The sequence below is a fragment of the Hippopotamus amphibius genome, chromosome 1 (assembly GCF_030028045.1).
Source record: "Hippopotamus amphibius kiboko isolate mHipAmp2 chromosome 1, mHipAmp2.hap2, whole genome shotgun sequence".
NCBI classification, from domain to species: domain Eukaryota; kingdom Metazoa; phylum Chordata; class Mammalia; order Artiodactyla; family Hippopotamidae; genus Hippopotamus; species Hippopotamus amphibius.
In genome coordinates, this window is record NC_080186.1 from 56,793,863 (window position 1) to 56,819,137 (window position 25,275).

The window sequence follows — 25,275 nt, forward strand, 5'->3', positions numbered from 1 at the left end:
TAGCAAAGACCTACTGTATAGCACAGGAAATATACTCAATACTCTATAATGGACAACACGGGAAAAGAATCTAAAAAAGAGTGGATATATGTATATGTATGACTGATTCACTTTGCTGTACAGCTGAAACTAACACAGCATTGTAAATCAACTATACCCCATTAAAATTTTAAAAATAAATAAATAAATAAGTAATTAAATAAAATGTATCTTTGATTTCTTCTTTGACCCAATGGCAGTTCAGGAATGTGTTGTTTAATGTTCATACATTTGGGAATTTTCCAGTTTTTCTCTTGTTATGGATTTTTAGTTTCACACCATTGTGGTCAGAAAAGGTATTTAGTATGATTTCGGTTTTCTTACACTTGCTAATTCTTGTTTTGTGACCTAACATATAATTTATTCTGGATTATGTTCCCTGTGTGTTTGAGAAGAATATGTATTGTGCTGCTGTTGGGTGAAATGTTCTGAATATCTGTTCCATTTGGTCTAAAGTATAGCTCAAGTACAAATGTTGGCTTATTGATTTACTCTGCCCAGATTTTCTATCCATTGTTTTTTTATAAATATAACTTTATTTATTTTTTATTTATTGGCTGTGTTTTGTTGCTGTGTGCTGGCTTTCTGTAGTTGCGGAGAGTGGGAGCTACTCTTCATTGTGGTGCATGGGCTTCTTATTGCAGTGGCTTCTCTTGTTGCGGAGCATGGGCTCTAGGTGTGTGGGCTTCAGAATTTGTGGCACATGGGCTCAGTAGTTGTGGCTCACAGGCTCTAGAGCACAAGCTCAGTAGTTTTGGCACATGGGATTAGTTGCTCTGCTGCATGTGGGATCTTCCCAGACCAGGGCTGAAACCCTTGTCCCCTTCATTGGCAGGTGGATTCTTAGCCACTGTGCCACCAGGGAAGCCCCTATTCATTGTTGAAAATGGGGTATTGACGTGCCCTACTGTTGTTGTATTTTTCTCATTTCTCTCATCATATAAGTTAGTATATGCTTAATATATTTCAATGTTCCAATATTTGGTGGATACATATTTAAAATTCTTTTATCCTCTCAAAGAATTAAGGTCTTTTTAAATAATGTTCACCTTTGTCCTTTGTTATAAAATGTCCTTTAACATAAAATCTATTCTCTCTTATATATTTACTCCTATTCTCTTTTGTTTTTCATATATGTGGAGTATTTTTTTCCATCTTTTCATTTTGAGTGTATGTGTGTTCTTAAACCTGAACTGAGTCTCTTGTAGGCAGCATATAATTGGGCCTTGCTTGGTAACCTACTTGGTCACAGAATGCCTTTTGATTGGAGAATTTAATTCCTTTACATTTGAACTAATTATTGATAGGTAAGGACTTACTCATGTCATAGAATTCATTGTTTTCTGGCTGTTTTGTACTTCACTTTTTTCTTGTATCTTCTTTTGCTGTCTTTTCTTATGGATCAATGATTTTCCATAGTGGTATACTTTGATTTCCTTCTCTGCATATTTTGTGTATATGCTATAGGTTTTTCTTTGTGGTTACCATGAGGCTTGCATAAAACATCTTATAGATATAACACTATTTTTTAATGAATATTGATGTAACTTAGATCACATACAAAATATCTACCCTTTTACTCCCCTCCTCACATTTAATGTTTTTGATGTCACAATTTACTTTTTTATCTTGTGTATCCATTAAAATTATAGGTATAAATTTTTAATCTTTTGTTCTTTAGTCCTTTGTGCTAGAGTTATGTGATTAATGCACCACCATATTACAGTATTAGAATATTCTGAATTTGACTGTACACTACCCCTTAACAGTGTGTTTTATATTTTCATATGTTTTCATGTTACATAATAGCAACTTTTCGCTGCAACTTGAAGATCTCCTTTTTCAAGCATTTCTTTTAAGGCAAGTTTAATGGTGATAAACTCATTCAGCTTTTGTTCATTTGAGAGTGTCTATCTCCTCTTCATTCCTGAAGGATAACTTTGCTGGATAAATTATTCTTGATTTGCAAAGGTTTTTCTTTTTTCTTTCAGCACTTCAGATATATCATTCCACTCTCTCCTGGCCTGCAAAATTTTGCTGATAAATCTCTTGGTAGCTTCATTAGCCCAAAGGGGGTTCCCTAATATGTGAGATTTTTTTTTCCAATTGATACATTTAAAATTCTCTTTGGCTTCAATTTTATACAATTTTATTATAATGTGTCTTGTGAAGACCATTTTAAGTTGAAATTTCAGGGTAATGTATTAGCTTCATGACTTAAATGGCTAAACCTCTCCTCAAATTTAAAAAGTTCTCTGCCATTATTTTTTTAAATAAGCTTTCTGTCCCCTTCTCCTTTACCTCTTCTGGGACTTGAAAAATGCATGATTTTTTTTTTTCTCTTAATGATATACCATACTTCATTTAGGCACTTTTATCATTTTTTTCCCTTTTGCTCCTCTGGATGATTTCAGATAACCTGTATTCTAGTCCACTAATTCTTTCTTCTGCTTGGTTGAGTGCGGTCTTGAAGCTCTTTCTTTATTTCTTCAGTTCAGCCACTGTATAATTCAACTCTAGTATTTTTGTATTTTTATCTCTTTGTTGTACTTCTCATTTTTGTTTATGCATTGTTTTCCTAACTTCATTTAGTTGTTTGTATTTTCTTGTAGTTTACTGAATTTCTTAAAGTGGATTATTCTTGGGGAGATCTTTCAAGATGATGGAGTAGGAAGACTCTGAGCTCACATTACCTGTGGACACATCCATTACCCCAAGGTGGGCAACCCAAAAATGGAGGGATAATTACAATTGCAGATATTCTCATCAAGGAGAAAATGGTCTGAGCCTCACATCAGGATCCCCAGCGTAGAGGTCCTGCACCAGGAAAAAGCCCCAAGAACATGTGACTTTGAAGGACAGCAGGGCTTACTTTGGAAAGACTCAGAGGGCTGTGGGAAATAGAGACTCAACTCCTAAAAGTCACACTCAAAATCTCACACACTTCCCAACTCATGGAAGAAATAATTTGAAAGGAGCCTGGGTCAGACCTATCTGTTGATCTTGGAGAGCATCCTGAAGAAGCAGAAGGCACCTGGGGCTCACCCAGGGACATAGACAATGACAGCAGCCATTTGGGGGAGCTCATTTTACCACATGGACACTGGTGCTGGCAAGCACCATTTTGGAATCCTCACTCTTGCTTATTATTGCCTGTATGTGGCCCCACTAATTAGCCTATAAGCACTATAGTACTAGTACTTGGCCTGCTGCCCTAAGACTCTATGAGCCCACAGCCACCCCAGGACACAGGCCAGTCTATCAGAGGGCCCAGGAGTCAGACACACACACATATCTACTGGCACTAGCCCTGCAACCCCCCTAGATCCCTACAGCCAGAGACCCTGGGACCCAGTTCCACTTACCACTGGGCCAGAACTAGCCCTAGGATCAGCCTCACCCACCAGTGGGTAGGCACCAGCTCAAGGACCCCCTGGGCCCCAGCCCTGCACATAAATAGGCTGAAACATCAACTATGGAACCCCTGGCCCCTTCAACCAGAGACCCAAGGCCCAGCTCATATCACCAGAGACTGGGTACTGCCCCAGGACCTTCAAGCCCATTAGCCAAATTCTTCTGGAATAGGCCCCACCTACCAGTGGACCAACACCAGCTTCAGGACATGCCACCCCACAAAGCCAGCTGTGTTAGGAAATGGACTTGCTCACCAGCAGGTCAATACCAGCTCTGAGATCCACAGGGCCCTGCATCCAAAGACTGGGGAATCTGGCTCCACCCAACAGTAAGTCAGCACTTGCCCTGGGAAACCCTGGGTCCTGCCCACCAGCAAGCCAACACCAGCTCCAAGACACCTTGGACCCCATAGCCATCTGCCTCAGGATCCAGCCTAACTCACTAGTGGGCCAATATCAGATTTGGGATACCCAAGTCCCCAAAGTTAGCTGTGTCAAGAACCAGCCTTGCCCACAAGCAGGCCAACACTACATCCAGGAACCCCAGCGCCAAAAACCACCTACTCAGTTACCATACTGTATTGAATATTTCAAGCTTTGTAATAAATTCTGAAATCAGGAACTGTGATGCACCCAGCTTCATTCTTTCTCAGGATTACTTTGACTATTTGCAGTCTATGTGCTTCTATACAAATTTTAGAGTTGTTTTTTCTATTTCTGGCATTCAAAAAATACCATTTGAATTTTGCTAAAAATTGCATTGAATCCATAGATCACTTTGTTTTGTATGAATATATTAACAATGTTAATTTTTCCAACCCATGAGCATAGGTTGTCTTTGCATTTGTTTGTGTCTTTTTAACTTTTGTTAATCAATGTTTTGTAGTTTCTAGTATACAAGTTTTTCATCTCCTTAGTTGAGTTCATTCCTAAGTATTTTATCCTTCTCAGTGCTATTATAGAAGGCACTGTTTTTTTAACCTCCTTTTCAGGCAATTCATTGTTAGTGCAAGGAAATGTAACTGATTTTTTCAATGTTGATTGTGGGAAGACATTCGGGAACCTTTCTGAAACCTTGAAAATGTTAAAGTATGTGGGCCGAGCAATGGGATTCAGAATGTCCTGCTTGAGCAGTGGAGGAGCTGAGGGTGCGGGGCGTGGAGACTAATATCACCCTGTTTGGTCCTGAAGGATGGCTGGTTAGCCAAAGACGGGTAAGATTCCTCAGAGGAGGAACAACCTAAGACAGGCACAGCCGTAGAGGGGCCAACAGGGGTGGTGCGTAGAGCCTTCCTTATATTGCCCTGTTTGGCCCTGGAGGATGACTGGTTAGCCAGAGACGGGTGAGATTCCTCAAGGGAGGAACAACCTAAGACAGGCACAGTCGCAGAGGGGCCAACAGGGGTGGGGCACAGACCCCCAATATCTGAGAGAGGTCTCCTGCCCCCAGGGCTGTTTTGCTCTCCACCCCCAGCTCAAATCCACACCTGCTCAACTCGGACCCAGGAAGCAAACAAAGATAATTGCCTCAGTCATGTGAGGCCTTTGATTGTTTATGAGTGTAACCTGAGAATGTTAGCCCACGAACTCAATAAAAGCAACCTGGGATGAGTCAGCAGGGCTCTTGATCCGAGAGGTCTTGAGTCCCCCGGTCCCATCTTTCTCTTCAGTCTGTGTCTGTGTCTTCTTCAAGCTTGCAGCACCCGTCACTCACCTTGAGTCGCCGAGCTGGTCTCGGCAAGTGGCGCCCAACGTGGGGCACAAAAGGCTTGAGTGACGAAGGTTCACGGAAAGTGAAATTGATAAAAGTAAAGAATTGGGAAGTGCCGTGAAGCCCCCAAGAGGAGAGTAAGAGGCCTCTGAAAAAATCCTGCCAGTAAGTAAATCTCTTGGGTAGTTTGTGTTCGGGGTAAAATATGGGAAATAAAGAAAGTTCAGATTAATATCGACCAGATGTATGCCTGTTACGGCGCTCCTAAGGGCAGGTGGAGTAAAAAGCAAGTGAAGGTCTTGTAAAAAGCAAATGAAGGTCGATTGTTAAAAATTCTGTAAATAGTTGAGAATATTGTATATAGTTTCCTTCTTTAGGCTAACACTGGGTGTATGTACTTAGGGATAAGGTTGGGAGCAAACTTAAAAAATTGCATTCTAAAGGGACTCCAGTATCAGGTTCTGTTTGGTCAATGTGGTCTCTGATTAAGTTAGTATTAGAGCCTCTATTAGAGCCTCTATGGGCTCCTGAGGGCTCAAATGATAGCTTTGATGAAGAAGCCGGTCCGTCAGAGGACCGATGGGCATGTGCGGTGCCAAATGAAACTGAAAAACAAAAAGGAATTAGAATTTATACTGAAGTGATTGATAATGATTATACTGGAGAAATTAAAGTGATGATATCAACTTCGGTTCCATGGAAAGCCCATCCAGGTGATAGAATAGCACAGTTGCTTGTTCTGCCATATTATAAGATTGGCAATAGTACAAAAGTGAGGGGAACGAAAGGCTTTGGAAGCACAGGAGAAGCCGGAGTTTTCCTCTCTGAAAAAATTTTAGAAACACGCCCGACGTGCTCAGTAACTATAAATGGAAAAGCTTTTAGAGGATTAATAGACACAGGTGCTGATGTTTCAATTATAAGCAGTAATCATTGGCCTTCTCGCTGGCCTACTTGTCCTGCAGACATTACAGTGGTAGGTTTAGGTAGAGCTCATGGCTTGCAGCAAAGTGCTAAAATATTGCCTTGTATTGGCCCAGATGGGCAGCCAGCCCACTTACAACCCTATATAGCAGACCTTCCCATTAATTTATGGGGAAGGGATTTATTGCAACAATGGAAGGCTGAAATCCACATCCCAAGGTTAGATACTTATAGTATGCAAAGTCAAGAAATGCTGATAAATCAAGGATATCAGCCAGGGTTAGGTTTTGGTAAATATCATCAAGGGAAACTATTTCTCATTCCAGCTGAAGGTAATGCAAATAGAGAAGGTCTTGGATATCAGTCTTTTCACTAGTGGCCACTGTTCATAAAAGCTTACTGCTTCCCCCAGCACCAATCCCATTGACCTGGAAAACTGATACACCTGTATGGGTTGAGCAGTGGCCTTTAACCATAGAAAAATTAGAAGCTCTAACAGAATTAGTGACTGAACAGTTAGAAAAAGGGCATATTGAAGAATCTTTTAGCCCATGGAACTCTCCAGTATTTCCAATAAAGAAAAAAACTGGTAAATGGCGTTTATTAACAGATCTCAGGGCAGTCAATGCAGTTATACAACCCATGGGGGCCTTACAACCAGGCCTCCCATCACCTAATATGATCCCTGCTAATTGGCCTTTAATAGTTATTGATCTGAAAGACTGCTTTTTTCACCATTCCATTACATCCCAAAGATAAAGAAAAATTTGCTTTTTCTGTGCCTGCACTAAATAATAAAGAACCTCGAAAAAGGTTTCAGAAAGGTTCCCGAATGTCTTCCCACAGTTGATTTCATACTCTGCCACTTTACTGAATTCTTTTATTTATTCTATCAGGTTTTTTTGAGTGTATAGGGATTTCTGTATATAAGATTATTTCATCTGTCGACAGAGACAATTTTGTTTCTCCTTCCCTTTTTCCATGGCTTTTATTTCTTTTTCTTGCCTAATTGCTCTTGCTAGGACTTCTGGTACTATGCTGAATAGATATGGTAAGTGTGGGTATCCTTGCCTTTTTCCCAACCTTAGAAGAAATGCTTTCAGATTTTCACCATTGAGCATGATGTTAGTTGTGAGCTTTACATACTTAACCATTAGGTTAGGGTTATTTCCCTCTCTTCCTAATTTGTTGAGAATTTTTATTATGAAATGATGAAGTTTATCAAATGTTTTATGTGCATCTATAGAAGAGATCATATGTCTTTTATCCTTTATTCTGTAAATGTGGTGTATCATATTAACTGATTTTTCTTATGTTGTTGTTGTCCCAGCAATAAAACCCATTTCTTCATGGTGTATGCTCAAGATGTATGCAGTTGAACCTGAAGCTAGTAATTTTGGGGGGCAATTTTGCATCTATATTCATTAGAGATTTTGGCTTGTAATTTTCTTAACTTGTGGGTCTCTATCTTTGAAATCAGGGGTATCCTGGCCTCATAAGTATGAAAGTGTTTCCTCCCCTTTAAATTTTGGAAGGGTTTTAGAAGGATTGGTTTTAACTTTCTTTAAATATTTGTTAACATCCACCAATAAAACCACCTGGTCCTGGGAGAATTTTGGTTACTGATTTAATCTTCATTCTGGTTTTAGATCTATTCAGACATTCTATTTCTCCTTTTTCTTGTTTTTTAAATTGAAGTATAGTTAGTTTACAATATGTTAGTTTCAGGTACAGCAAAGTGTTTCAGATATATGAGCGTGAGTCAAAAATTATCTGCACTCCAGTTATATTAAAACTTCTGTTGGCTGCACTGTCTTATCAGTGCTTTCCATTCCAGGCTACTGTCTCCCCAGTTACTGCTGTGAACGTATTACATCAGTTCCTTTGTAACTGTGGCGTGAGCAAAAATGGATACCCTCTTGTGATTTGCATGAAGGAAAGGCAGTGTGCAGTGATTTGTTTTTTGTAGTCTGAGGGTGTGCATGTCTGCACACTTTTGCCAGTTGATCTGTACCATTTTTCTATATTCCACATATATGCGTTAATATGCAATATTTGTTTTTCTCTTTCTGACTTAATTCACTCTGTATGACAGTTTCTAGGTCCATCCATCTATACATCCATTTCTAGGGACATCTCTACAAATGTCCCAAATTCATTCCTTTTTATGGCTGAGTAATATTCCATTGTATATATGTACCACATCTTCTTTATCCACTCACCTGTTAATGGACATTTAAGTTGCTTCCATGTCTTTGCTTTGTAAATAGTGCTGCAATGAATATTGGGGTGCATGTATCTTTTCTAATTATAGTTTTCTCTGGATATATGCCCAGGTGTGAAATCCCTGGATTGTATGGTAATTCTATTTTGGTTTTTTAAGGAACTTCCATATTGTTCTCCATAGTGGTTGAACCAATTCACATTCCCAACAGTGTATAAGGGTTCCTTTTGCCCCACACTTTCTCCATGATTTATTATTTGTAGACTTTTTCATGATGGTCATTCTGACTGGTGTGAGGTGACAACTCATTGTAGTTTTGATTTGCATTTCTCTAATAATTAGTGATGTTGAGCATTTTTTCATGTGTCTATCGACCATCTGTGAGTCTTCTTTGGAGAAATGTCTATCCAGATCTTCTGCCCATTTTTGGCTTGTTTGGTTTTTCTTTGGTATTGAGCTGTATAAGCTGTTTGTACATTTTGGAAATTAATTCCTTGTCAATCTCATCATTTGCAAGTATTTCCTCCCATTCCATAGGTTTAGACATTCTGTTTCTTTATGATTCAGTCTTGGTAAGTTGTAGGTTTCTTGAAATTTATGCATGCCCTCTAGTTCATCCAGTTTGTTGTATAACATTCATAATATTCATATTCTTATCCTTTTTATTTCAGTGGCATCAGTTGTCTCCTCTTTCATTATTTTTAATGTCCTCTCTCCTTTTTCTTAGTTTAGCTAATGATTTGTCTATCCTTTCAAAAAACTTATCCTTAATTTCATTGACTTTTCTATCATTTTTCTATTTTTAACTTTGTTAATTTCTTCTCTTTGTTATTTCCTTCCTTTTGCTGACTGTGCTCAGTTTGTCCTTTATTCCTGGCTTCTTGAGGTGTAAACTTAGTTTGTATATTTGAAGTCCTTTTTTCCATTTTTAATGTAGGCATTTATTCTCACTACAAATGACTGACTAATACTACTTTTGCTGGGGGCTGTGATTTTTGATATTTTTTCTTCATTTTTTAGTATATTTTATAAGTTCCTTTCTGATTTCTTTTTTGACTCAGTGGTTATTGTTTAATTTCCACTTATTTCTTAATTGTCCAGTTTCTCTTCTGTTATTGATTTCCAGTTTCATTCTAACATGGTTAGAAAAGATGCTTGATATGATTTCAATCTTCTTAAACTTTCTAAGACTTGCTTTGTGACATTACATGTAAACTATCCTGGAGGAAGGTTCGTGTGTGCTGAGAAAAATGTGTATTGTGCTGTGGTTTGGTAGAATGGATTAAGTCCCACTGGCTAAAAGAACCAGGCAATCTAAAGGTGTCTCAAGGTGGGTAGCCACAAAAATCAAGGTGTTGGACAAGTATATAAGCTCCTTTCTGGGAGGTACAGGAAAACTGGAGTGAGGGAGAGAAAAAGTCCAAAGATGGTAACTGTCAGCTTATGTTTTTGGAGATTATTTCAGTAGGCCTCTAGATGTCTATTAAACTAGATGCCTCCCCCTTAAGCCAATGCCTTAAGATAAGCAAATAAGCCTCTTTCACAGAAAGTCTGGGCACTTCTCAGTAGGTGCCTCTAAACTGGGCCCTGCAGTGGGTGAGTCTGCATGTACTAGCAATTTAAAAACTGCTTCTCAGTTTGTTGTACTTTTGTGAGTCTCATGAACATGAGCCCCACTGGTTTTCAAGCTAGTTGTTTGGAATAACAAAGTGCTGAAAAAAAACAAAAAACAAAAAACTGTCAACTTGGCTTGTATACCTAGATAACCTAAGCCATCATGTGATGACCAGGGTAAAATACATTTTCAAACATGCAAATATAGGCAGGATGTTTACCACTAAGAAATCCTCGCTAAAGAAATTTCTAAAAGCCAAACTTTAAGATGAAGAAAAATGATACCAGAAGGAAGGTCTGGCATGTAACAAATCACCTAGAAGAATGATAATGTGGAACATAAGGGTGTTCTAAATGTATATAATAACATTTTAAATGCAATTTTACTTCTTGTCATGGAGTTTTGACAGACCCAATAGGGTATAAACAATAGTTGCAGTACCATCTATTGTGAGCCTCCTAAGAATTAATCTGTTTCTCATAGATCTTATTTTTTATTGAAGTATAATTGATTTACAATATTATATTAGTTTTAGGTGTATAGCATAGCGATTCAGTGTTTTTATAGATTATACTCCATTAAAAGTTATTATAAGATAATGGCTATAATTCCATGTGCTATACAATATATCTTTGTCACTTGCATATTTTATACATACTAGTTTGTATCTATTAATCTTATTCCCCTAATGTGCCTCTCTGACCTTCACTCTCCCCACTGGTAACCACTAGTTTTTCACATCTGTGAGTTTGTTTCTGTTTTGTTATATTAGTTTATTTGTATTTTTTGATTTCACATGTAAGTGATATCATAGAGTATTTGTCTTTCTCTATCTGACATTTCACTAAGCATAATATTTTCTAGGTCTATTCACATCAGAGCAAATGGCAGAATTCCTTATTTCTTATGGCTGAGTAATATTCCATTATATATATTCCTTCTTTATCCATTCATCTGTTGATGGACACTTAGTTTGCTTGCATATCTTGGCTAGTGTAACTAGTGCTGCTAAGAAAATTGAGATGCATGTATCTTTTCATATTAGAGTTTTTGCTTTTCCAAGTACATACCCAGGAGTGGAACTGCGGGGTCATATCGTAGCTCTATTTTTACTTTTTGAGGAACCTCCAAACTGTTTTCCAGGGTGGTTGCACCAATTTACATTCACACCAATAGTGTACAAGAGTTACTTTTTCTCTACATCCTCACCAATATTTGTTATTTGTAGACTTTTTGACAATAGCCAGTCTGACAGGTGTGAAGGGATACCTCCTAATTGTTTTGTTTTTCATGTCTCTAGTAATTAGCATTGTTGAGTACCTTTTAATGTGTCTGTTAGCCATCTGTGTGTTTCTTCAGAAAAATGTCTATTCAAGTCTTTTGACTATTTTTTTTATTGTTTCTTCTATGTTGAGATGTGAGAGTTGTTTATATATTTTGGATATTAACCCTTTGAGGATCATATCATTTGAAAATATTTTTTTCCATCCTGTAGGTTTTCTTTTTGTTTTGTTGATGTTTTCCTTTGCTGTATAAAAGCTGTTGTTTAATTAGGTCTCATTTATTCATTTTTCCTTTTACCTCTTGTGCTTAGGAGACAGATCCAAAAAAGTATTGTTACGGTTTATGTCAGAGAGTGTTCTGCCTATGTTCTCTTCTAGTTGTTTTACGGTTTCAGGTCTTAGGTCTTTAATCCATTTTGAGTTTATTTTTATGTATGTCGTAAGGTAGTGATTTAGCCTTATTGTTTTGTAAGTAGCTGTCCAGTTTTCCCAGCACCACTTATTGAAGAGACTGACTTTTCTCCATTGTATATTCTTTTTTTTTAGAACTTTTATTAAGATACAGTTAACATACAATAAACTGCATATATTTAGAGTATACACTTTGGTATCCCAATCTCCCCATTCATTCCCCCCCAACCCTCCCCACTTTCCCCACTTGGTGTCCATATGTTTGTTCTTTACATCTGTGTCTCTATTTCTACCTTGCAAACTGGTTGATTTGTAAGATTTTTCTATAGTCCGCATATATGTATTAATATACAGTATTTGTTTTTCTCTTTCTGACTCACTTCACTTTGTATGACAGTCTCCAAGTCCATCCATGTCTCTAGAAATGTCCCAGTTTCCTTGCTTTTTACAGCTGAGTAATATTCCATTGTATATATGTACCACATCTTTTTTATCCATTCATCTGTTGATGGACATTTAGGTTTCTTCCATGTCCTGGCTATTGTAAATAGTGCTGCAATGAACACTGGAGTGCATGTGTCTTTCTGAATTACGGTGTTCTCTGGGTATATGCCTAGTAGTGGGATTGCTGGGTCATATGGCAACTCTATTTTTAGTTTTTTAAGGAACCTCCATACTGTTCTCCATAGTGGCTGTATCAATTTACATTCCCACCAACAGTGCAAAAGGGTTCCCTTTTCTCCACACCCTCTCCAGCATTTACTGTTTGTAGATGTTTTGATGATGGCCATTCTGACTGGTGTGAGGTGATACCTCATTGTGGTTTTGATTTGCATTTCTCTAATAATTAGTGATGTTGAGCAGCTTTTCATGTGCTTCTTGGCCATCCATATGTTGTCTTTGGAGAAATGCCTTTTTAGGTCTTCTGCCCATTTTTTGATTGGGTTGCTTGTTTTTTTGATATTGAGGATGGATGAACTGTCTATATGTTTTGGAGATTAGTCCTTTGTCTGTTGATTCGTTTGCAATATTTTCTCCCATTCTGAGAGTTGTCTTTTCATCTTGCTTATAGTTTCCTTTGCTGTGCAGGAGCTTTGAAGTTTCATTAGATCCCACTTATTTATTTTTGTTTTTATTTCCATTACTCTAGGGCATGGATCAAGAAAGATCTTGCTGTTATTTACGTCGAAGAGTGTTCTTCCTATGTTTTCCTCTAGCAGTTTTATAGTGTCTGGCCTTACATTTAGGTCTTTAATCCATTTGGAGTTTATTTTTGTGTATGGTGTTCGGGAGTGTTCTAATCTCATTCTTTTACATGTAGCTGTCCAGTTTTCCCAGCACCACTTATTGAAGAGGCTGCCTTTTCTCCATTGTATATCCTTGGCTCCTTTGTCATAGATTAGTTGACCATAGTTTATCTCTGGGCTTTCTATTCTGTTCCATTGATCTATATTTCTGTGTTTGTGCCAGTACCATACTGTCTTGATCACTGTAGCCTTGTAGTATAGCCTGAAGTCAGGAAGCCTGATTCCACCAACTCCATCTTTCCTTCTCAAGATTGGTTTGGCTATTTGTGGTCTTTTGCGTTTCCATACAAATAATAAAATTTCTTGTTCTAGTTCTGTGAAAAATGCCATTGGTAATTTGATGGGGATTGCACTGAATCTGTAAATTGCTTTGGGTAGTATAGTCATTTTCACAATGTTGATTCTTCCAATCCAAGAACATGGTATGTCTCTCCATCTGTTTGTGTCATCTTTGATTTCTTTCATTAGTGTCTTATAGTTTTCTGAGTACAGGTCTTTTACCTCCTTGGTTAGGTTTATTCCTAGGTATTTTATTCTTTTTGTTGCAATGGTGAATGGGATTGTTTCCTTAATTTCTCTTTCTGATCTTTCATTGTTAATGTATAGAAATGCAAGAGATTTCTGTGTGTTGATCTTGTATCCTTCATTGTATATTCTTGCATCCTTTGTTATAGATTAACTGATCATTGATCTGTGTGTCTGTTTTTGTGCCAGTACTATACTGTTGTGATTACTGTAGCTTTGTATATTGTCTGGTGTCTTGGAGGGTGATACCTCCAGCTTTTTTCTTTTATTAAAATTGTTTTTGCAATTCAGGGACTTTTTTAGTTCCATATGAATTTTAGAATTATTTGTTCTATTTCTATGAAAAAATGCCATGGGTATTTTTAAAGGGAGTGCATTAAATCTATAGATTGCTTTGTGTATTATGGCCATTTAAAAATATTAATTTTTTCAACCAACCAAAGAGCATGGGATATCTTTCCATCTCTTTGTATCATCTTCCATTTACTTATCAATATTTTATAGTTTTTAGAGTAGGTCTTTCACCCTCTTGGTTAAGTTTATTCCTAGGGTTATTTTTTTTTTTTTTTTGATGCAATTTTAAATGATTTTTTTTCTACTTCTTTTTCTAACAGTTCATTATTTGTGTATAGAAAAGCAGCAGATTTCTGTATATTAATCTTGTATCATGCAACTTTGCTGAATTTATTTACTAGTTCTAATACTTTTTTGATGGAAACTTTAGGATTTTCTTTATAAAGTATTATGTCATCTGCAATTAGTGCCAGTTTTACCACTTTCCTTCCAATTTGGATGCCTTTTATTTATTTTTCTTTTTTAATTGCTATGGCTAAGACTTCCAATCCTATGTGAAATAGAATTGGCAGGAGCAGGCATCTTTGTCTTGCTCCTTAATAGGAAAGATGATAGGAAAGACTATCATCTTTTCACCATTCACTATGATGTTAGCCATGGGTTTGTCATATATGGCCTTTATTATGTTGAGATATGTTACCTGTATACCTGCTTTGAGAGTTTTTTCTCGTGAATGGATTATGAATTTTGTCAATGTTTTTTCTGAATCTATTGAGATGATCATGTGATTTCTATTTTTTGTTGTTGTTGCTATTAATGTGGTATATCACAATGCTTGATTTGTGCATTTTGAACCATATTTGTGTTCCCAGAATAAATCCAACTTGATTGTAGTGTATGATCCTTTTTATATATTGTTTCAGTTGTTATGCTAGTATTTTATTGAGGATGTCTGCATGTATATTGATCAAATATATTGACCTGTAATTTTCTCCTTTTTTTTGTAGTGTCTTTGTCTGGTTTTGGCATCAAGGTAATAGTGGGCTCATAGAATATGTTTGGGAGTATTCTTTCCTCTCATTTTTTTTTTGCAATAGTTTGAGAAGAATAGGTATTTGTTCTTTATATTTTTGGAAGAATTCTCTTGTGAAACTCTATGGTCCTGGACTGTTGTTTACTGGGAGGATTTTTTTTATTATTACAAATTCAATTTCACTAGTAGTGATTGATTTGTTCAAATTGCCTGTTCTTCTTCATTCAGTCTTGGCAAGTTGTATGTTTCTAGAAATTTATCTATTTCTTCTAAGTTATACAATTTGATAACATACAACTGTTTGTACTATTCTCTTTGATTTTTTTTTTTTATTTCTGTGTTATTGGTTGTTATTTCTCCTCTTTCATTTCTTATTGTGGTTGTTTTGGTCCTCTCTCTTTTCTTCTTAATGAGCCTGGCTAAAGGTTTATCAATTTTTATTATCTTTTAAAAAAAGAGTCTTAGTTTCATTCATCTTTTCTAGTGTTTTTTCTCTGTTTCCTCTCTGCTTTTTATATTTCCCATCTTCTACTGACCTTGAGCTTTGTTTGTTCTTCTCTTTCTAATTCCTTTAGGTGGTAGGTTAGGTTGTTTATTTGAAATTTTTCTTGTTTCTTGAGGAAGTCCTGAATTGCTATAAAATTCCCTCTTAGAACTTCTTGTGTTGCATCCTGTATATTTTGGAAAGTTGTGTTTCCATTTTCATTCGTTTCAAAATATTTTCTAATTTCCTCTTTGATTTCTTCATTGAGTCATTATTTTTTAAGTAGCATGTTGTTTAATCTTTTCCCATTTTTCTTTCTGTAATTGATATCTAGTTTCATACCACTGCAGTTGGAAAAAATGCTTGATACAATTTCTATCCTCTTAAATTCTTTGAGACTTGCTTTGTGGCCTAGGACATGATCTATCCTGGAGAATTCCAGGTGCATTTGAAAAGAATGTATTCTATTTTTGGATTTAATGTCCAGTGAATAATTATTAAGTCCAATTGGTCTATGATGTCACTTAAGACCACTGTTGCCCTATTGACTTTCTGTCTGGATGATACATCCACTGATGTAAGTGGGATGTTAAAGTCTCCTACTATTATTGTATTATTGTCAGTTTTTCCTTTTATATCCCTTAGTATTTGCTTTCTATATTTAGGTGCTCCTATATTGGGTGTATATATATTAATGAGTATAATATTCTCTTCTTGTTTTGATCCCCTTATCATTATATAATGCCCTTTTTTGTATTTTACTATAGACTTTCATTTAAAGTCTATTTTGTTTGATATGAATATTGCTATGCTCACATTTTTGTCATTTCTGTTTCATGAAATATCTTTTTCCATCCCCTCTCTTTTGGTCTGTGTGTCTTTAACTCTGAAGTGTGTCTCTTGTAGGCAGCATATAGAAGAATCTTGTTTTTTTACCCAGTCAGCCACCCTATGCCTTTGGATTGGAGCATTTAGTCTATTCATATTTAAAGTTATTATTGGTAGGTATGTATTTATTGCCATCTTGCTACTTGAGTTCTGGTTGTTTTTGTAGTTCTCTGTTCATTTCTTCTTTTTGTTTCTAGTCTTTTGGGTTGATGCTTTTGTTTGTTAGTATGCTCTGTTCCTTGCACTTTCATTTTTGTGTAACTATTGTAATTTTTAATTTGTAGTTATCATGGGATTCATATATGTTGACCTATAACTATATCTATTTGTTTTAAATTGGTAGTTATTTAAGTTTACACATATTCTAAATCATCTAAATTTTTTACTCCCCTTCCCCACATTTTGTGTTTTTTATTTCATATTTTATATCTTCATGTTTATCCTTTATTTATAGTAGCTATAGATGCTCTTATAATGTTTTTATTTTTAATCTTTGTATTGAATTATTTAAGTGGTATTCCTAAGTCTTTTCTATATACTTGCCTTTCCTAGTGGTATTTTTCATTTCCTGTTGATCCTTACTTCTGATCTAAAATGATCCTTCAACCTTTATTTTAGGGTAGGTTTAGTACTGATGAACTCTTTTAGTTTTTACAGTGAAGAGTGTTGCTTTCTCACTTCCTCCACAAGTTAAATAGTGTTAGGAACTTCAAAAGATCCTGTTGGAAGCTGCCATGTACTCCCCAGAGTAAGGAAACACTAACATTGGTGCCCAGCTCATACCTAAAATATTATTGTAGTTAAAGGTTGACTGGAGTAGTTTCCAGCAACAGAGAGAAGGGAGAGGGCTGCTGGGAGCAGCCTGCCCTTCCAGTGGTCGATTAAGCAGGTACATATGAGTTTTTATCCTGGGTGGGCTACTGGTGGGGTGGTGTCTCTGGACTTGGATCATCTTGAAATAAACCCTGCACAGGATGTCTATATGGCAGGTGTTCAACTTCACCACAGAAAGAAGACTGTATGAATGAATAGATCCCTAGAAGAGGGGATTTGAAGAAAGGAATCAAAAGTGGACTACAAGAGGAAACTGCCAATGGGAGGGCCCAACAAGGGGATTAGCAAATAACTCAAATCATTTTTATAGGAAAAAGATCTAAGTCACACACACAGGACAAGAAAGCCAGATTACTAGTGCATCATCTAAGACAGTTTCCTTTTCCCTAATTCCCTGGACTCCAAGGTCACAAATTGAAGGTATTATAAACATGAGCTGGTGTGTCCAGGGGAAGGTAGAGTTGGGAAATGAGAAGGAAAGAAACATACTTCTTTTGTGCTGTGTGCTTACAAGACTGATCAGGCCTGGGTATGTAAGTGGGGTCTGAATGGGAAGTGAAAAAAAGAAGAGAAACTTTGAATCAAATTTTAGAGGGAGTTTTTAAAATTTATATAAAGTTGAATTTTACTTTGAAAAAAAGATTGTTCATTAATCTGAGAGTGACTAATGAACTAATGGCAAGAAAGAATGATCCAATAAAGTAATTTAAGTAGATACTTTTGAGAAAGAAAAAAATTGTTTTCTGCTTACACAGAGCTAGGTACAAAATACTAACTGATCAAATGTAAGAACAATATCTAATTTAAGGAGTAAAAATAAGATACAGCTTAAATACAAACAAAATAATATGCTAGATGCTATGTGTGGGGGTGGGGTAGATGTTTGTTCTATAGTCCTTTTAAGGCTTTGTTAAGTATGACTGTTAAAAGATAAGCATAACCTAAGAAACATCAATGAACTGAACTGTATGACTTACAAAACAATAGAGGAAAAGTTAAAAGGAATATTGAGACGGTAAAAAAAAAAAATGAATGTTGTATGTGATGCACATGAAAATACTATTGAGTTTTTATTATTATTGTTATTATTTGTAACATAAGATATATCTCCAGAGATGTACCTAGAAGAATTGGTTGACTATAACATGGATGGAAATTGCTCACATTATGAGACTCTAATTACCAAAATGGAAGACAGACAACTCTGATTCCCAGACTTTCCAATGGAGGGGCATGTGATTTATATTTTGTTAAGCAGATACACCTTTGTGAGACTGAGATGGAGACAAGAGTAACCCCAAATGCAGCTTTTCATGGAGGGTTTGTTTACTGCAGATATGAAAGCAGAGGCACCCATATACTCAGAGCAGACATTGGTGCAGCTTCTGACATGTGATCTGGAGACCATTATGCCAGGTGGTAATGGATGTGCTATTTTCTCTTGAGATGCCTTCACTGTGTGCTTGGTATTGTTCTTGGTGAAACAGCCATAGGGTTTGGCTCTCTTGCCATCCTAGAGAATCTGTCTGCTGCCTACCAGACTTAAAAATCAGTCTGCTTTTTATTTAGGTTACTGAGAAGATTCCATTGGTTGCAATAAAGATCCTCAAATGATACATGTGGTGAAACAATTTTGGTAGGTTAATATTTTTGTATTAATGAAATTTTAAAATTTTTCCTCTGTTTCTTGTCCTTCCATGCTAGACATTTACCCTAAGTGGCTCCCAGGGTGTAATGTCAGAGCAGAGGGTGAGAAAGAAAAATGGAATCAAGTTTTAGGTTTTGATGGATTATAGCTATGATTCTCAGAGGAATGGAAAGGAAAGTATTTTGAGCTAAAGTTCTCTTTTTCTGATTGCAGAAGGTATTCTTGGAACTGTGGATTGGGGAGCTAAAAAAAAAGAGAGGAGAGAGATGTTGGGTGGTGTGGAAATGAGATAGTAACTATCTAGAGGGATTTTATAGACAGAGAAGGTTAAACATCTACTCATAAATCTATTCTGCACAGGCATAAGCACTTCCCCTAATAGTTTCCAGGAGTCCCATCAGTTACCACAGCAATGCAGCCTCCACCCAATGGAGAACTGTACACTGCACTCTGAAGTTAATTGTCCCAGATCTCCCTTATTGGAAGCCATCATGTGATCCAATCACCACTTGGCAGGAGTGATGCTTAACTGTGCTCCATGGCTTTGTTCACTCCCATCAGATTTGTTCTATGTTCACAACACTCCAACTCCATCCCAGGACCAAAGTAAACCCTCGAGTAAGAGAATGGAGCTGAGGATATCTAGAGGGGGTGGTGTATGCATGGGGGAAAAGGCTACCTCGAACAGAAACAGTCTAATATCTCCCCATTGTAAAAGGCATCCTAAGTATACAATTTAAAGTCTCTCTAGAGTCAATATCCATGATTTAAAATTTAGGATCCAGTTAGGGATCATACTAATCATTAGTACTATAATTAAGAAAAAAAATTGAATAAATTGAATCACTCTGTAGGTAAAACACTGCCTTCACACTTTATTTCATCTTTGCAAATTTTATGAATCAATGAAAATGCAAGCCTCATGATTTCTAGCTTAGTTTAGTGGCAATTGTTTGACATCTTGAAGGTGAACATTTAACTTGTTCCCAGCAGAAAGCAGCTGGTTAGGAAATTAAGTTCCTTGGATGATTAGAGAATGTTACATATTGGGGTTAATTCTCTGTATCTCATCTGGATAGCATTAATCTCTTTAAGAAGTTTCATGCTCTCCTTCTTGAATCCCTGTTCAAGATGCTCTTTTTCCTTAAAGGGAAAGTGGAAACTGTACTCACACAACTCAAAACATTTCCCACATTTACTAAAGTATTTCCTCTGTCCATACCTACATTAATCTCTCATAAGTTTTTGAAACTTTTTTGAAATCTCTTCCTCCCTTAACTTCCATTATACTACTTCCTTGAGTCTCCTATGTCTGTCAGTAGATTTTCTGGGCTTGCTTTAGTTGCAGAAATGTTCTTCTCTTTATCAATATAGACTTGGAGTAGGGCATGGACTACTGACAGCCTGGGTATTTAATTATGTAGTTAATTTTGTAGATGGTCATGAAGTCTTCCTACTCATCAGGGGTGCCTCCAGAGATAAAGTTATATCAAGTTATATCATATTTATAAAATATTAGTGACCCAAAATTAATTTTGTGGCCCCTTCAGCCATGGGCAACATAGCCTTTCTGTAAAAACTCTCTTTTTATCCCTGCAACTCTGACCTATGTAGTGTGGACTCTCAAATACATATCTAAGGAGGTAAGGAAGATGAATGAACTCCAATAGGAAGGTTACTACATGATTCAGAATCACAGCAGATGTTTGATCAAGAAATTTAGTAAGTCTCCAAAATTTAGTGGCAGAGGTAATAGAAAATAGTTGAAGAAATCAAGCCTGCTTTGATCCTTACTATATCTTTGGGTGGACACCCCGAATCAATATAGACTTGGAGTAGGCATGGAGTACTGGCAACCTGGGTATTTAATTACGTAGTTCATTGTGTAGATGGGCATAGAGTCTTCCTACTCACTAGGGGTGCCTCCAGAGATAAAGTTATATCACGCATAGCAGAAACAGTCACTGTGGACTCCACTCAGTACGTAAGACAGTACAGATTTTTTCCCATAAGGAAGGACTCAGAAAAGTTACTTATCTCTCATGAAATTACAATTTACTGTTTTGAAACATGACAATATAACATGTACCTGTAACATAACATGAGCATTTGATCACAGAATATCTGTAAAGATACTATGCAGTGCCTAACAATGAATAGCTATGGTTTATTAGTAATTTAGCAATAAAAGTTTCCATGAGATTTGATTCTGCAAGTAAACAGCCTTTAGTAACCAGAGATGTTCAAGGGTAGAGGCAGTAAGAGAGTGAAATGCCTACTAGTGTTTAGGCTAGAAAAGTCCTTAAACTGACCTAATGCTCTAACTTCTAAGCAGTGTTTTTGATTCAGCACAGTGGAAGATAGAATGGAAATAACAATACCTGAGATTTAAGCGTTAGAACCCTCTCCTGCTCTGCCATTAACTGGGCCCTTTCCTTTTCCATAGACTCAGCCACCTGTTTCATATATTCAGGGAAACTCTTTTCTTTTTCTTGCATTATCTGTGCATTCTTGTTTTGCATTTCCTCAAAATTCTGTTTGCAGCTTCTGCAGATTCAGACTTTCTCCATTTCACTGAAGAAAAATAAGCAGAGAAATATGATTAAATTGTTATAGCTTTATTTTGCCTTTCACCCCTTTTTGCTTGTTTGCTTCATTCTTATTTCATACAGAAAACTTCTTGTGGTAATTTTTGCACCAAGTAATCAGAAGACATATTAACATAAACACTGGCTAAGAAAAGAAACCCCTAAAACTATGAACTATACTTGCTATTTTTTGCTCTACAGTAATATTCCAGGTGGACTAATGTGGCTGCCATTAACATTCTAGGGCTTTTCACCTATCTAGAGTGTTTCCAGCTGTTTTCACCTTCAATCTCTTTTTCCTTTTCTGTAAGTGTCTGATCAGCCTGTAGAAGTGCATCAGCCACATCCTCCTTGGAATCCAACTATTTCTTAAATGTCTCTTCTGTCTATTGATGCAGAGGAAGTTAGAATTAGGAAATAGACTACGGCTTAAAGGAAAACCTAGCAGTGCATCTCTCTTTTTTTTTATTGGAATATAATTGCTTTACACTCTTGTACCAGTTTTTGAGGTACACCAAGGTCAATCATCTGTATTTATACACATATCCCCGTATTCCCTGCCTCCCTCGACTCCCCCCTCACCCTCCCCGTCCCAGTCCTCTAAGGCATCATCCATCATCTAGTTGAACTCCCTTTGTTATAAAGTAACTTCCCACTGGCTATCTATTTTACAGTTGGTAGTATATATATGTCTATGCTACTCTCTCACTTCATCCCAGCTTCCCCTTCACCCCCTCCCCCCCAACCTTGTGTCCTCCAGTCCTTTCTCTGCATCGGCATCCTTATTCTTGTCTTGCCACTGAGTTCATCAGTACCATTTTTAGATTCCTTATATATGAGTTAGCATACAATATTTGTCTTTCTCTTTCTGACTTACTTCACTCTGTATGACAGACTCTAGGTCTATCCACCTCATTACATATAGCTCCATTTCATCCCTTTTTATAGCTGAGTAATATTTCATTGTATATATATGCCACATCTTCTTTATCCATTCATCTGTTGATGGGCATTTAGGTTGCTTCCATGTCCTGGCTATTGTAAATACTGCTGCAGTAAACATTATGGTACATGTTTCTTTTCAGATTATGGATTTCTCTGGGTATATGCCCAATAGTAGGATTACTGGATCATATAGTAGTTTTATTTTTAGTTTTGTAAGGAAACTCCAAACTGTTTTCCATAGTGACTGTACCAACTTACATTCCCACCAACAGTGCAGGAGAGTTCCTGTTTCTCCACACCCTCTCCAACATTTGTTGTTTCTAGATGTTTTGATGATGGCCATTCTGACCAGTGTGAGGTGATACCTCATTGTGGCTTTGACTTGCATTTCTCTGATGATGAGTGATGTTGAGCATCTTTTCATGTGTTTGTTGGCCACCTGTATGTCTTCTTTGGAGAAATGTCTATTTAGGTCCTCTGCCCATTTGTGGATTGGGTTATTTGCTTTTTTGGTATTAAGCTGTATGCGCTGCTTGTCTATTTTGGAGATTAATCCTCTGTCCATTGCTTCATTGGCAAGTATTTTTTCCCATTCTGAGGTTTGCCTTCTTGTCTTGTTTATGGTTTCTTTTGCTGTGCAAAAACTTTTAAGTTTCATGAGGTCCCATTTGTTTATTCTTGATTTTATTTCCCTGATTCTAGGAGGCGGGTCAAAAAGGATCTTGCTTTGATGTATGTCATAGAGTGTTCTGCCTATGTTTTCCTCGAGGAGTTTGATAGTATCTGGCCTTACATGTAGGTCTTTAATCCATTTTGAGTTTATTTTTGTGTATGGTGTTAGGAAGTGTTCTAATTTCATTCTTTTACATGTTGCTGTCCAATTTTCCCAGCACCACTTATTGAAGAGGCTGTCTTTTTTCCATTGTATATTCTTGCCTCCTTTGTCAAAGATAAGGTGCCCATATGTGTTTGGGCTCTCCTCTGAGTTCTCTATTCTATTCCATTGATCTTCCTTTCTATTTATTTATTTATTTATTTATTTATTTTTATTTTTTTATTTTTTGGGGGGTACACCAGGTTCAATCATCTGTTTTTATACACATATCCCTGTATTTCCTCCCTTCCTTGACTCCCCCCACCTCGAGTCCCCCCCACCCTCCCCGCCCCAGTCCTCTAAGGCATCTTCCATCCTCGAGTTGGACTCCCTTTGTTATACAGCAACTTCCCACTGACTATTTTACAGTTGGTAGTATATATATGTCTGTGCTACTCTCTCGCTTCTTCTCAGTTTCCCCTTCACCCCCCGCCCCCTCCCATACCTCGAGTTCTCCAGTCCATTCTCTATATCTGCATCCTTGTTCTTGTCACTGAGTTCAACAGTACCATTTTTAGATTCCGTATATGTGAGTTAGCATACAATATTTGTCTTTCTCTTTCTGACTTACTTCACTATGTATGACAGATTGTAGTTCTATCCACCTCATTACATATAGCTCCATCTCATCCCTTTTTATAGCTGAGTAATATTCCATTGTGTATATATATGCCACATCTTCTGTATCCATTCATTTGTTGATGGGCATTTAGGTTGCTTCCATGTTCTGGCTATTGTAAATAGTGCTGCAATAAACATTATGGTACAAGTTTCTTTTGGGCTTATGGTTTTCTTTGGGTATATGCCCAGGAGTGGGATTACTGGATCATATGGTAGTTCTATTTGTAGTTTTTTAAGGAACCTCCAAATGATTTTCCATAGTGGCTGTACAAACTTACAGTCCCACCAACAGTGCAGGAGAGTTCCCTTTTCTCCACACCCTCTCCAACATTTGTTGTTTCCAGACTTTGTGATGATGGCCATTCTGATTGGTGTGAGGTGATACCTCATTGTGGCTTTGACTTGCATTTGTCTGATGATTAGTGATGTTGAGCATCTTTTCATGTGTTTGATGGCCATCTGTATGTCTTCTTTGGAGAAATGTCTATTTAGGTCTTCTGCCCATTTGTGGATTGGGTTATTTGCTTTTTTGGTATTAAGGTGCATGAGCTGCTTGTATATATTGGAGGTTAATCCTTTGTCCGTTGTTTCATAGGCAATTATTTTTTCCCATTCTGAGGGTTGCCTTTTAGTCTTCTTTACGGTTTCTTTTGCTGTGCAAAAGCTTTTAAGTTTCATGAGGTCCCATTCATTTATTCTTGATTTTATTTCCCTGATTCTAGGAGGTGGGTCAAAAAGGATGTTGCTTTGATGGATGTCATAGAGTGTTCTGCCTATGTTTTCCTCGAGGAGTTTTATAGTGTCTGGCCTTACATGTAGGTCTTTAATCCATTTTGAGTTTATTTTTGTGTATGGTGTTAGGAAGTGTTCTAATTTCATTCTTTTACATGTTGCTGTCCAATGTTCCCAGCACCACTTATTGAAGAGGCTGTCTTTTTTCCATTGTATACTCGTGCCTCCTTTGTCAAAGATAAGGTGCCCATATGTGTTTGGGCTTACTTCTGAGTTCTCTATTCTATTCCATTGATCATCCTTTATATTTTTGTGCCAGTACCATACTGTCTTGATCACTGTGGCCTTGTAGTATAGTTTGAAGTCAGGAAGCCTGATTCCACCAACTCCAGTTTTCCTTCTCAAGATTGGTTTGGCTCTTCGGGTTTTTTTGCGTTTCCATACAAATCGTAAGATTTCTTGCTCTAGTTCTGTGAAAAATGCCATTGGTAATTTGATCGGGATTGCATTGAATCTGTAAATTGCTTTGGGTAGTACAGTCATTTTCATTATGTTGATTCTTCCAATCCAGGAACATGGTATATCCTTCCATCTGTTTGTGTCGTCTTTGATTTCTTTCATCAATGTCTTAAAGTTTTCTGCATACAGATCTTTTGCCTCCTTAGGCAGGTTTATTCCTAGGTATTTTATTCTTTTGGTTGCAATGGTGAATGGGAGAGTTTCCTTAATTTCTCTTTCTGCTCCTCCGTTGTTAGTGTATAGGAATGCAAGAGATTTCTGTGCATTAATTTTGTATCCTGCTACTTTACTAAACTCATCAATTAGTGCTAGCAGTTTTCTGGTAGAGTCTTTAGGGTTTTCTATATATAATATCATGTCATC

The 25,275-nt window shown here is 36.9% G+C and overlaps 1 protein-coding gene and 1 long non-coding RNA gene across 2 annotated transcripts in view; one reads left to right on the forward strand and one right to left on the reverse strand.

The window, feature by feature from the left end:
* Window positions 1-25,275, forward strand: part of LOC130839514 (guanylate-binding protein 1-like) — a 64,707-nt gene that overhangs the window by 26,762 nt on the left and 12,670 nt on the right. The gene's annotated exons all lie outside the window — the stretch shown is intronic.
* Window positions 20,754-25,275, reverse strand: part of LOC130839602 (uncharacterized) — a 42,695-nt gene continuing 38,173 nt past the window's right edge. The window contains exon 3 of the long non-coding RNA XR_009049867.1: window positions 20,754-21,207. This is a non-coding gene — a long non-coding RNA (uncharacterized LOC130839602). The remainder of the gene's footprint in view (window positions 21,208-25,275) is intronic.